This window comes from Hordeum vulgare, chromosome 5H (assembly GCF_904849725.1).
Source record: "Hordeum vulgare subsp. vulgare chromosome 5H, MorexV3_pseudomolecules_assembly, whole genome shotgun sequence".
Lineage (NCBI taxonomy): Eukaryota > Viridiplantae > Streptophyta > Magnoliopsida > Poales > Poaceae > Hordeum > Hordeum vulgare.
In genome coordinates this window covers 377,852,711-377,865,639 of record NC_058522.1, presented here as the reverse complement: position 1 = coordinate 377,865,639, position 12,929 = coordinate 377,852,711, and positions in this window count along the sequence as shown.

Genomic DNA, 12,929 nt, shown 5'->3' with positions numbered 1-12,929 from the left:
GAAGAAGAAGGAGAGGGAGGAGGATAAGAAGAAGGAGAAGAAGGAGGAGAAGAAGGAGAAGGAGCTCCTCCTTCTCCTTCTTCTTCCTCCTTCTTCCTCCTTCTCCTTCTCGTTCTTCTTTTCTTCTTCTTCTCGTCTTCCTTCTCCTTCTGCTCCTCCTCCTCCTTCTCCTCCTCCTTCTTTTACTTCTTCTTCTCTTTCTCTTCTTCTATGTAGCTTAGACTCATCCAACAAAGCCTAAATTGGCTAATTATCCATCTAAATGACATAACTAGCTTAGTTAGCTCCTAAATGATCTATTTAATAAAAAATGCCCTATACTTAGCTAATTATCCTCGAAATGACATAATTGGCTCCAAAAAGGTATTCTTAGCCAATTTAGCCCGAAGAAGGGGACGAGAGGAGAAGAAAGAGGAAAAATGAAAGGAAGGAAGAAGAAGAAGAGGAGAAGAAGAAGAAGGAGAGGGAGGAGGATAAGAAGAAGGAGAAGAAGAAGGAGAAGGAGCTCCTCCTTCTCCTTCTTCTTCCTCCTTCTTCCTCCTTCTCCTTCTCGTTCTTCTTTTCTTCTTCTTCTCCTCTTCCTTCTCCTTCTCCTCCTCCTCCTTCTTTTACTTCTTCTTCTCTTTCTCTTATTCTACGTAGCTTAGACTGATCCAACAAAGCCTAAATTGGCTAATTATCCATCTAAATGACATAATTAGCTTAGTTAGCTCCTAAATGGTCTATTTAATAAAAAAATGACCTATACTTAGCTAATTATCCTCGAAATGACATAATTAGCTCCAAAAAGGCATTCTTAGACAATTTAGCCCGAAGAAGGGGACGAGAGGAGAAGAAAGAGGAAAAATGAAAGGAAGGAAGAAGAAGAAGAGGAGAAGAAGAAGAAGGAGAGGGAGGAGGATAAGAAGAAGGAGAAGAAGGAGAAGGAGCTGGTCCTTCTTCTTCCTCCTTCTTCCTCCTTCTCCTTCTCCTTCTTCTTTTCTTCTTCTTCTCCTCTTCCTTCTCCTTCTCCTCCTCCTCCTCCTCCTCCTCCTCCTTCTTTTACTTCTTATTCTCTTTCTCTTCTTCTACGTGGCTTAGACTCATCCAACAAAGCCTAAATTGGCTAATTATCCATCTAAATGACATAATTAGCTTAGTTAGCTCCTAAATGGTCTATTTAATAAAAAATGACCTATACTTTGCTAAGTTCTCTCCTAAATGACATAATAAGGCTTACGTAGCTGCAACATGACCTATCCCCCCTAACTTAGGTATTAAATGGCCTATAATTAGCCTAGCTAGATCAAAAATGGCTTAATAAGCATAGTTTGCTCCGGAATGACCTATTTTACCCAAGTTAGCTCCGAAACGACCTATAGTTAGCTAGGGTTCCACCTAAATGACATAATTAGCTTAGTTAGCTCCTAAATGGTCTATACTTAGCTAATTTCTCTCCGAAATAACCTATATATACACTACTTCATCTAGTATTATTCTTCTAACTTTCTTATTTGTCATTTTGCAGATTACCTTCACTTCACGGGAAGCTTGGAAAATATTGATGGAATGCTTGAAGATGATTTCTTGTACCATGGGTTGTATTGACACTATTGTAGTATATAAATATATGAAACTTTGCATGCACGTGGATGAAACTGGTGTAATATATGAAACTTTGTATGCACGTGGATGCAACTTGAAAGCTGGATATAAGAGGTTATTTTAATATGGTTATGAGTACGGAAAGAAACTTATTTATGTCAAATATATATATATATATATATATATATATCCTGATTATTGTTAAAAATGCTGGATATAACAAAAAATAAATAAATAAGGGGCTGGTTCCCCTCTTTGCCGTCTGCCCCCACAAGGCAAAGAGGGGGAGGCAGACGGCTAAGGGGGGAATCTGCCCCCTCTCTCTCCCCTCTTTGCCGTCTGCCCCCACATGGCAAAGGGGGGAATCTGCCCCCTCTCTCTCCCCTCTTTGCCGTCTGCCCCCACATGGCAAAGGGGGGGAGGCAGACGGCAAAGGGGGGAATCTGCCCCCTCTCTCTCCCCTCTTTGCCGTCTGCCCCCACAGGGCAAAGGAGGGGAGGCAGACGGCAAAGGGAGGAGGTCTGCCGTTAACACTTAACGGGGACGTTGCACCCTTTGCCGTCCCAGTTAATTTGCCATCTGCCCCCTCATGGCAAAGATTCTTTGCCGTCCGCTTTGGGAAAGCAGACGGCAAAGAACCTCTTCACCGGATTTTTTACCGTCTGCTGACCGACGGCAAAGCCTTTGCCGTCCGTGGTTGCACCCTTTGACGTCCGCTTTGGCAGACGGCAAATTTCTGAATTTCAGTAGTGAAAGGGGTTGTCAATCTCTTCAAGATTGATTGCAAAGTGAGATCTGAAGGCGAAAAGTGCAACGAAGTAAAAGAGTAAGGCTGAAAATATGGTGTGCAGTAGACCCGGGGGCCACAGTGTTCACTAGAGGCTTCTCTCAAAATAGCAAATATTATGGTGGGTGAACAAATTACTGTCAAGCAATTGATAGAACCGCACAAAGTCATGACGATATCTAAGGCAATGATCATACATATAGGCATCACGTCCGAGACAAGTAGACCGATACTTTCTGCATCTACTACTATTACTCCACACATCGACCGCTATCCAACATGCATCTAGTGTATTGAGTTCATGACAAACAGAGTAACGCTTTAAGCAAGATGACATGATGTAGAGGGAAAAACTCAAACCAATGATGAAAACCCCATCTTTTTACCCTTGATGGAAACAACACGATGCGTGCCTCGCTACCCCTTCTGTCACTGGGTGAGGTCACCGCACGGTATGAACCCAAAACCAAGCACTTCTCCCATTGCAAGAATCATAGATCAAGTTGGCCAAACAAAACCCACAACATGAAGAGAATTACAAGGATATTAAATAATGCATACAAGAGATCAGAAGAAACTCAAATAAGAATCATAGATAATTTGATCATAAATCCACAATTCATCAGATCTCGACAAACACACCGCAAAAGAAGATTACATCGGATAGATCTCCATGAAGATCATCGAGAACTTTGTATTGAAGATCCAAGAGTGAGAAGAAGCCATCTATCTACTAGCTATGGACCCGAAGGTCTATGGTGAACTACTCACGCATCATCGGAGAGGTCATGGTGTTGATGAAGAAGCCCTCCGTATCCGAATCCCCCCTTTGACAGGGCACCAGAACGTGCCCCAGATGGGATCTTGCGGAGACAGAAGCTTCGGCGGCGGAAAAGTATTTTCATGGATCTCTCGCGCAGTTTTGGATTTTTTCTGAATTTATAGGGGAAGAGGTAGGGCAGACGTGCCATAGGAGGCCCACGAGCCTGCTAGGCGCGAGCCCCCTGGCCGCGCCTAGGGGGCTTGTGGGGTCCCCTGCTGGCCCCTGCCTTGGTTCTCAAGTCTGACACGTATCTTCTGTTCCGGAAAAAATCTTTTCGGAAGTTCTATTCCATTTGGACACCGTTTAAAATCCTCCTCTGAAAAGGGTCAAAAACACGGAAAAAACTGGAACTGGCACTTGGCACTACTCGTCCTCGAGTTAGTCCCAAAAATATATAAAAGGCATACAAAATATCCAAAGTTTGACAAGATAATAGCATGGAACTATCAAAAATTATAGATACGTTGGAGACGTATCAAGCATCCCAAGCTTATCTCGTGCTCGTCCTCGAGTAGGGAAGTGATAAAGATTGAATTTTTGATGTGCAATGCTACCTAGCATAGTTGTCCTTTGTAACTTCTTTCATGTGACATGAATGTTCAGATCCATAAGATTCAAAACAATAGTTTGCTATTGACATGAAAACAATAATACTTCAAGCAAACTAGCAAGGTAATCATGAACTTTCGAAATAACAAGGCCAAAGGAAGTTATCCCTACAAAATCATATAGTCTGGCTATGCTCCATCATCCTCACATAACTAATTTAAATCATGCACAACCCCGGTATTGGCCAAGTAATTGTTTTCACACTCTTACTCTCTCAAACCTTTTTCAACTCTCACGCAATACATGAGCGTGAGCCATGGATATAACACTATAGGTGGAATAGAGTGTGGTAGTGGTTGTGAGACAAAAAGGGAGGAGATGGTCACATTGACTCGGTGTATCAAAGGGCTATGGATATGCCCATTAATTGATATCAATCTGAATGAGTAGGGATTGCCATACAAAGGATGCACTAGAGCTATAAGTATGTGAAAGCTCAAAAGGAGAACTAGTGGGTGTGCATCCAACTTGCTTGCTCACGAAGACCTAGGGTAATTTTGAGGAAGCCCATCATTGGAATATACAAGCCAAGTCATATAGTAAAGATTCCCACTAGTATATGGTGGTGACAAAGCAAGAAGCTCTCAATCATGAAGAACATGGTGCTTTTTGAAGCACAAGTGTGGAAAAAGATAGTAGCATTGTCCCTTCTCTCTTTTTCTTTCCTTTTTTTGTTTGGGCTCTTTGGCCTCTTTTCATTTTATTTTATTTGGTGGGCATCTTTGGCCTTTTTTTATTTCCTCACATGGGACAATGCTCTAATAATGATGATCATCACACTTTTATTTACTCACAACTCAATACTTAGAGCAAAGACGACTCTATATGAAATGCATCCGGCAGTGTACCGGGATGTGCAACGATCTAGCTTAACGTATGACGTTGAAACAACTTGCTAGCTATCTTACGATCATGCAATGGCAATATGAAAGTGATGGCACATGTCATCAGACGGAACGGTGGGAGTTGCATGGCAATATATCTCGGAATGGCTATGAAAATGCCATAATTGGTAGGTATGGTGGCTGTTTTGAGGAAGGTATATGGTGGGTTTGTGCACCGGCGAAAGTTGCGCGGTACTAGAGAGGCTAGCAATGGTGGAAGGTGAAAGTGCATCTATACCATGGACACACGTTAGTCATGAAGAACTCACATACTTATTGCAAAAGTTTTTATTAGTAATCGAAACAAAGTGCTAAACGCATACTCCTAGGGGAAGGGTTGGTAGGTGTTAACCATCGCGCGATCCCGACCGCAACACAAAGGATGACAATCAATGACAATCAATAGATCAATTATGCTCCGACTTCCTAACATAGTGGTTCACCATATGTGCATGTTACGAGAATCACTAACTTCAACACAAGTATTTCTAGATTCACAACACCCTACTAACATAACTCTTAATATTACCAAATCCTCGTCTCAAAACTAATTGAGAGGAATCAAACTTCTCTTTCTACTCAATGCACATGAAGATGGAAGTTTTTGTATCCTCTTTGGGTACCTATCACCTTTGGGACTACTTTCATAGCACAAGCCAACTACCAAGTCACGCACCGCCGTGCTCTAAAAGATCTAAGTGAAGCACACAGAGCAAAATTATCTAGCTCAAAAGATATAAGTGAAGCACAATGAGCATTCTAGGAAATTCACGATGAGTGCATGTCTCTCTCAAAAGGTGTGCATCAAGGATGATTGTGACACAACAAAAAGAAAAGACTCCTACGATACAAGACGATCCAAGCAAAACACATATCATGTGGTGAATAAAAATATAGCTCCAAGTAATGTTACCGATGGATTGAAGACGAAAGAGGGGATGCCTTCCTGGGGCATCCCCAAGCTTAGGATTTTTAGTGTCCTTGAATTTGGCTTGGGATTCCTTGGGCATCCCCAAGGTTGAGCTCTTTCCACTCTTTATCCCTTTGTCCATGAGAACATCACCCAAAACTTGAAAACTTAACAACACAAAACTTAAACAAAAACTCGTGATATCATTAGCACAAGAAAACAAACTACCACCTATTTAGGTACTGTAGCAATCTTGATTTCTATTTATATTGGTGTTAGATTACCGTATTCTAAGTTTTCCATGGCTAGTAACCCCCGATACTATCCATACTTTCATCAAAACAAGCAACCAACTCAACAAAAACAGAATCTGTGTACTTCGTATACTTCTGGTACCTTTGCTGCTCATTTTTGATTCCCAAGTTGCCTTCTGGTCCAAAAAAATCTCCATAAAGTTTTGTGGCAATTGGACCTCATATGATATGGATTTTGTACGCAGGAAGAAAATAGCAAAAAATAGCAACTAGCACTAAGCACTATGTCAATGGGTTCGTCCCAAAAAATGATATAAAATTGTTATAAAATAATTATAAAACATCCAAGAATGATAAAATAACAACATGGAACAATCAAAAATTACAGATATGTTGGAGACATATCAGAGTGCCTCTTCATCAACCTTGATGCCCTCATGATGATGTGTGAGTAGTTCACCATGGACCTGTGGGTCCATAGCTAGTACCTATTTGGAAATCTCTCTCTCTCTCTCTCTCTCTCTCTCTCTCTCTCTCTCTCTTTCTCTTTATCTTCAATACAATTATTAGCACATGTTTGCTTTGATCCACATGATGTAATTCCTATTGTGCGGTGTGTTTGTTGGGATCCGATGAATTGTGAGTTTATGGTCAGATTATTCATGATAAATATTTGAGTCTTCACTCTATACTAATATGATTCTTATGTGCATGATTACGATAACTTCGTAATTCTTTTTGATCTGTTGAAATACTTTGGACAATTAGATTGATATTTCTTCGGTGAGAGAGGTGCGTTGTAGTTGGTTCAACCTGGCGAATTTCTATATACCAGTGACAGAAGGGGACAATATGCGTATTTGTGTTGTTGCTACTAAGGATAAAACGATGGGGTTTATTCATATTGCTTGAGTTTACTTTGTCTACATCATGTCCTCATTCTCCATGCATCACTATGTTTTACTTAGTAATCTATATGCATGTTGGATAGCGATCGGTGAGTGGAGTAATAGTAATAGGTGCAGGCAGGAGTTGGCCTATTTGTTTATGTACGTCATGCCTATATACACCTTATCATTATCATAAATATCACATAACTATCCACTTTTTTATCAATTGCCCAACTGTAATTTGTTTACCCACCATATGCTATTTTTCAGAGAGATGCCACTAGGGAAAACTATGGCCCCAGGGTCTATTCACCATATGTTTACAAAACCTTTAAAACCTTGCTGCCATTTACATGTTTTTATTTTATTTTTCAATTTACAATTATCTACACACCTCACTCGCTTGCAAATAATAATATCAAGGGGATTGCCAACCCTCTTGCCTGCGTAGGGTGCAAGTTGTTTGATCTTTTGTGTTCAGCCTCTGAAGATAGTTGTGGTTGATATTCCTATTGGTTCGATAAACCTTGGTTTCATAATCGAGGGAAATACTTACCCACATTGTGCTGCGATAACCAGTTCCTCTTCACAGAAAACCCAACGCAGATCACAAGTATCACACTCAGGATGAATTTGATGCTCCATGCTTAAAATGCCTTGCTTGTGAAGCTAATGGTTCCACTATTGAATGTTCAAAGTCTTCTGAAAATGGAATATCTTCAACTGTGTCTGTGGTATCTAACCCCTCATCTGAGGAAACCACTACTATGACAGATGACAATGACAGGTTGAAGACATTGTTTGAGACATGTATGTACACAAGTGTGAAGGGACATCAGATTTTGTGTGATGTCCTCAAGAAGACAATCTTAAACAAAAACCCTAGGAAAGTGGGTGTTGGCTTTGAAAGAAACATCAATGTTGATGGATCCTAATGGAAGCCTGAGCAGTACCCCAAAACCAGATGGGTTGCTGCAAAGGGCCCCTCAGTTCATCGATGCATGTTATCTGTCTTCACCTGTGCTAATCCTATCATCATTGATTAATCCTTTGGTTCCAACTATAAAATGTTCAAATGAGAAAATAGTGAAGTATTTGCTAACTTCATTGGCACTAACTGCACGAGTGGTTCACCCATGAAGAGGATCTGGGTTCCCAAATGTCTTCTTGAGAAGATTCCTATGAATGTCATGATGACATCTCTCAAGAAGAAGAAATTTCCTAGATAAATGTGTTCGAGAAGACAACGGTATTCATATGATCGCACTAACAACAATGTTTCACAAGCAAGGACTCAAAAGACTCATGAATATGAGCAGTATGGAATGAGTCGTCATGTTCACACATCTAAGAATTTTTCTGTATATTCATTTGAGTATTCTAACCCTCCCGTGAAACATGCTATTAGGGCAACATTGCCTAAATTCTATGATGTTGCTTTACGTATCATTGCTTCTAAGCCACCCTTCAGGGTGTGGGTGGTTAAGAAGAACTAATATCTTCATGCAGCATCGGATCTCTAGAAAGAATAAAGCCTAACTCGAATACTATCTCTAGAGACCCGAAAACATTCTTGTCCGGACACAAGAAAGTTAATGAAAATGGTGCTACCATTTATTTCGTCTAGTGTTACTATTACTATCACTGCAATATCTTCATCAATGCATGATGTTGCTGCATGCTTTGGTGAACAAGACGAATTGTCAATGCAGGAAGATAAATCATGTCCAACTCAATGGATCATGGATAGTGCATGCACTAGTCACATGACTGGTGACCGAAGCCTATTGATGGAGTCAACTCTTTGACCTCCAACGAACAATCACATCGTCTTTGCCGACAAAAGCAGCCGCAAAGTACTGGGACTAGGTAGAGTTGCTATCTCAAGGGATAGGCACATGGAGAATGTGATGCTTGTGGAATCCCTTGGTTACGACTTAATGTCTATCTCAATGCTTGTCATCTTTGGCAAATTTCGATGCATTGTAGTAATGGCCTCTAACAAAACTAAAGTCTTCAAAGATTTTCAAAGAGGTGATCTGTACATGGTAGACTTCTCTGCAGGACCACATGTCACCACATTTCTTCTAGCAAAGGCTTGAGAATGCTGGCTATGATATCGACGGCTAGGACATGCTGGTATTAGGAACTTGCATACATTGGCCAAGAAGAATCACATCATTGGTGTCGAGGGTTTCAAGTTCAAGAAGGACCATCTGTGCGGTGGGTGCGAAGACCGGAAGATGACTAGGGCCAAACATCCCTCGAAGACTATCATGATGACTTCGTGTCCCTTGGAGCTGCTCCACATGGACTTATTCGGCCGTACTCACTATTCCACTTTCTCTACCACTTCAAATCTATATGGCTTCGTAATTGTTGATGATTACTCTAGATATACCTGGGTGCACATCTTACTGTACAAGAGTGAAGCGCATGATGTCTTCACGCGCTTTGCAAACAGGTTCATGACCAACTACAACGTCAAGATCAAGCATATCAGGAGTGACAATGGAACAGAGTTCAAGAACACGGGTGGGGATACCTTCCTTGACTCACTTGGTATCACTCATGAGTTCTCTGCTCCATACACACAACAATAGAACGACATTGTGGAGCGCAAGAATGTGTCACTTATTGAGATGGCTCGCACTATGCTTGATGAATACAAGATGCCAATAAAATTATAGTGTGAAGCCATTGACACTGCATGCCACATCATCAACATGGCATATCTTCATAAATTCCTCAAGAAAACATCATATGAGCTACTGGATGGTAAGAAACCAAATGTAAGTTATTTCAAACTCTTTAATGCAATACGCTGGATTAGAGATCCACACTACACATCAAAATTTGCACTGAAAGCACATAAGGGTTTTATGCTTGGGTATGGAACGGATTGCAACACCTACATAGTCTTCAACATTTTCCACAACAAAATTGTTGAAATTGTAGATATGTCGTTAGATGAACTAATGGCTCACAAAGAGAGCACCTGCCTCATGTGCTAGATGAACTTCCTTCTAATGAACCTATTAGGCTGATGGGTACACGTGAAATCATGCCCGAGGAATGAGTTGTCGTGGAAGTCATCATTCCTTCACCAAACCATCACGAAGACAATGATGCTCCTGAAGTAATGTTGCTAGCGAAGACAATGCTCCACACTAGAATCAAAGTCTTCGACCTGTTCATCCTCATGTGGCAAATGAAGTTCAAATTGAGAAGGTGCTCAACAATATTAATGCACCAGGTCCTCTCACCCGCTCAAGAGCTAACCAATTGGCTAACTTTTGTGGGCACTTTGCTTTTGTGTCTATCTCAGAGCCCACCAAAGTAGATAAAGAATTCATGGAATCGGAATGGTTTCAAGCCATGCAAGAAGAGATTCATCAATTCAAGCTCAACAATGTATGGGAGCTAGTCCAAACGCGATAAAAATTTACGGAGAAATATTTTGGAATATATCTGATTTTTGGGAGGTGGAATCAGCATAAACAGAGGCCCACGGCCTCCACTACCCACCAGGGAGCGGCCCATACCGCTGGCATGCCCTTCCCTCTAATGGCCACACCTTGAGTCAGTTGGGGATCTTCTTCTGGTGCAAGAAATACAATTTATGGAAAAAAATCATGTAAAAATTCCAGCCTGATGGGAGTTACGGATCTCTGGAAATTTAAGAAATGGTGAAGGGACAGAAACCGGGAACGTGAAACAGAAGAGAACAGAGAGGGAGATCCAATCTCGGAGGGGCTCCCGCCCTGGAGGCCATGGACTAGAGGGGGAACTCTCCTCCCATCCAGGGGGGAGGCCAAGGAAGAAGAATAAGGAGGGGACTCTCTCCCCTCTCTCCAAGTGGCGTCGGTGTACCGTCGGGGCAAGGAGCGTGGAGGCGAGCTACATCAACAATCTTGCCACCGTGAACACCAGCTCTCTCCCCCTCTATGCGGCAGTGTAATACATGTCTAAGTGAATTTAGTGCCCCTTAGTAATTTTGGTGGTATGAAGACATATAGGTTAAGAGACTGATATGTTTGTAAGTGTACACACGCTCTATAAGTCAGTGAGGAATTTGAGTTATTCAATGAATATCGACCCCTAAAAATCTATGTCTTCAGGTGAAGACTTTGATCCTTGCTTGAAGACTTTGATCGCGAAGAAATTGCGAAGAAATTGATATTCCTCATGAAGATATTGAAGATGAGGAATTCGGTGTGTCCCGAAGAAAATTCACTGAAGACTTTGAAGCTTGAAGATTTACTCTTTCTATTTCATTTTCTGTATACTTGAGTCATAGGAACACCGTACTGTTAAAGGGGGTCGAGGTAAAACTAGGGAATGAATTTCCTCGTGATTCTCAACCCAAACATACATCTACCAAATCCTCAAAGTGAGGAACATGAGAGACATGAGAACTTTCACAGTTGAAAGTTCCGACCGTTGCCGCGCCACGCGCCACCTGTCCCAGATCTTATCCACCCAACGGTCATATTATTAAAGGGCACTTATGTCAAATCATGGCGGGATGCTCCTAGGCTATAAATAGCTGCCCCCACAACCTCTAGCTGGTTGGCTGCTCCGAGAGAAACTGACACTTGTCATTTAGAGAAACCCAAATTCCTCAGATTCTTTGAGAGAAAATCATCAAGTGAGAAATACCCCAAACACCCAAACCCAAACCAAACCCAAGTGATTGAGCATCACTGAAGAAGTTATTCCTATGTGGAACCGACGGTTGTTACCTTTGAGGACTGTGCATCCCCAGACGGCTAGGCGTCATGGTATAGAGCATCGAACAGTCAATTGTGGATCGTTGGGTGACCAAGCTTGTGACGGTTTGGAAGTCTACACTAAAGACTTACCATGAGTGTTGGGCGAGGACTATGTGTCCTTAGCTCAAGGAGAATACGGTAGGGACTGTGTGTCCCGGGACTGTGTGTCCTTTGGTTTCAATACCAAGTCGCTCCAAACCAGACGTATGATGAACCACAACTATAGGGGATCTATCATAGTCCTTTCGATAAGTAAGAGTGTCGAACCCAACGAGGAGAAGAAGGATCTGACAAGTGGCTTTCAGCAAGGTAATATCTGCAAGCACTGAAATTATCAGTAACAAGTAGTTGTGTGGTGAGATGATTCGTAGCAAGCAACAAGTAAGAAAAGTAGCAACGGTGCAGCAAAGTGGCCCAATCCCTTTTGTAGCAAGGGACAAGCCTGGACAAATTCTTATAGGAGGAAAAACGCTCCTGAGGACACACGGGAATTTCTGTCATGCTAGTTTTCATCATGTTTATATGATTCGCGTTCATTACTTTCATAGTTTGATATGTGGGTGGACCGGCTCTTGGGTACTGCCCTTACTTGGACTAGCATCCCACTTATGATTAACCCCACTCGCAAGCATCCGCAACTATGAAAGAAGAATTAAGACAAAGTCTAACCATAACATTAAACTAGTGGATCCAAATCAGCCCCTTACGAAGCAACACATAAACTAGGGTTTAAGCTTGTGTCACTCTAGCAACCCATCATCTACTTACTACTTCCCAATGCCTTCCTCTAGGCCCAAATAATGGTGAAGTGTTATGTAGTCGACGTTCACATAACACCACTAGAGGAAAAACAACATACAACACATGAAAATATCAAAAGAATATCAAATTCACATGACTACTATTAGCATGACTTATCCCATGTCCTCAGGAACATAAGTAACTACTCACAAAGCATAATCATATTCACGACCAGAGAGGTAATGAGTAGCATCAAGGATCTGAACATAAACTCTTCCACCAAATAATCCAACTAGCATCAACTACAAAGAGTAATTAACACTACTAGCAACCTTACAAGTACCAATCGGAGTAGCGAGACGGAGATTGGTTACAAGAGATGAACTAGGGTTTGGAGATGACATGGTGCTGATGAAGATGTTGATGGTGATGAGTCCCCTCCGATGAGAGGAGTGTTGGTGATGACGATGGCGATGGTTTCCCCCTCCGGGAGGGAAGTTTTCCCGGTAGGATCGTCCTGCTGGAGCTCTAGATTGGTTGTGCTGAAGTTCCGCCTCGTGGCGGCGGCGAATCCTCCGAAAAGCCTCCGCTTGATTTTTTTTCGAAATGAAACCCTTCATATAGGAGAAGAGGGGGGCCGGTGGGCCAGCAGGGAGCCCACAAGCCCCCTAC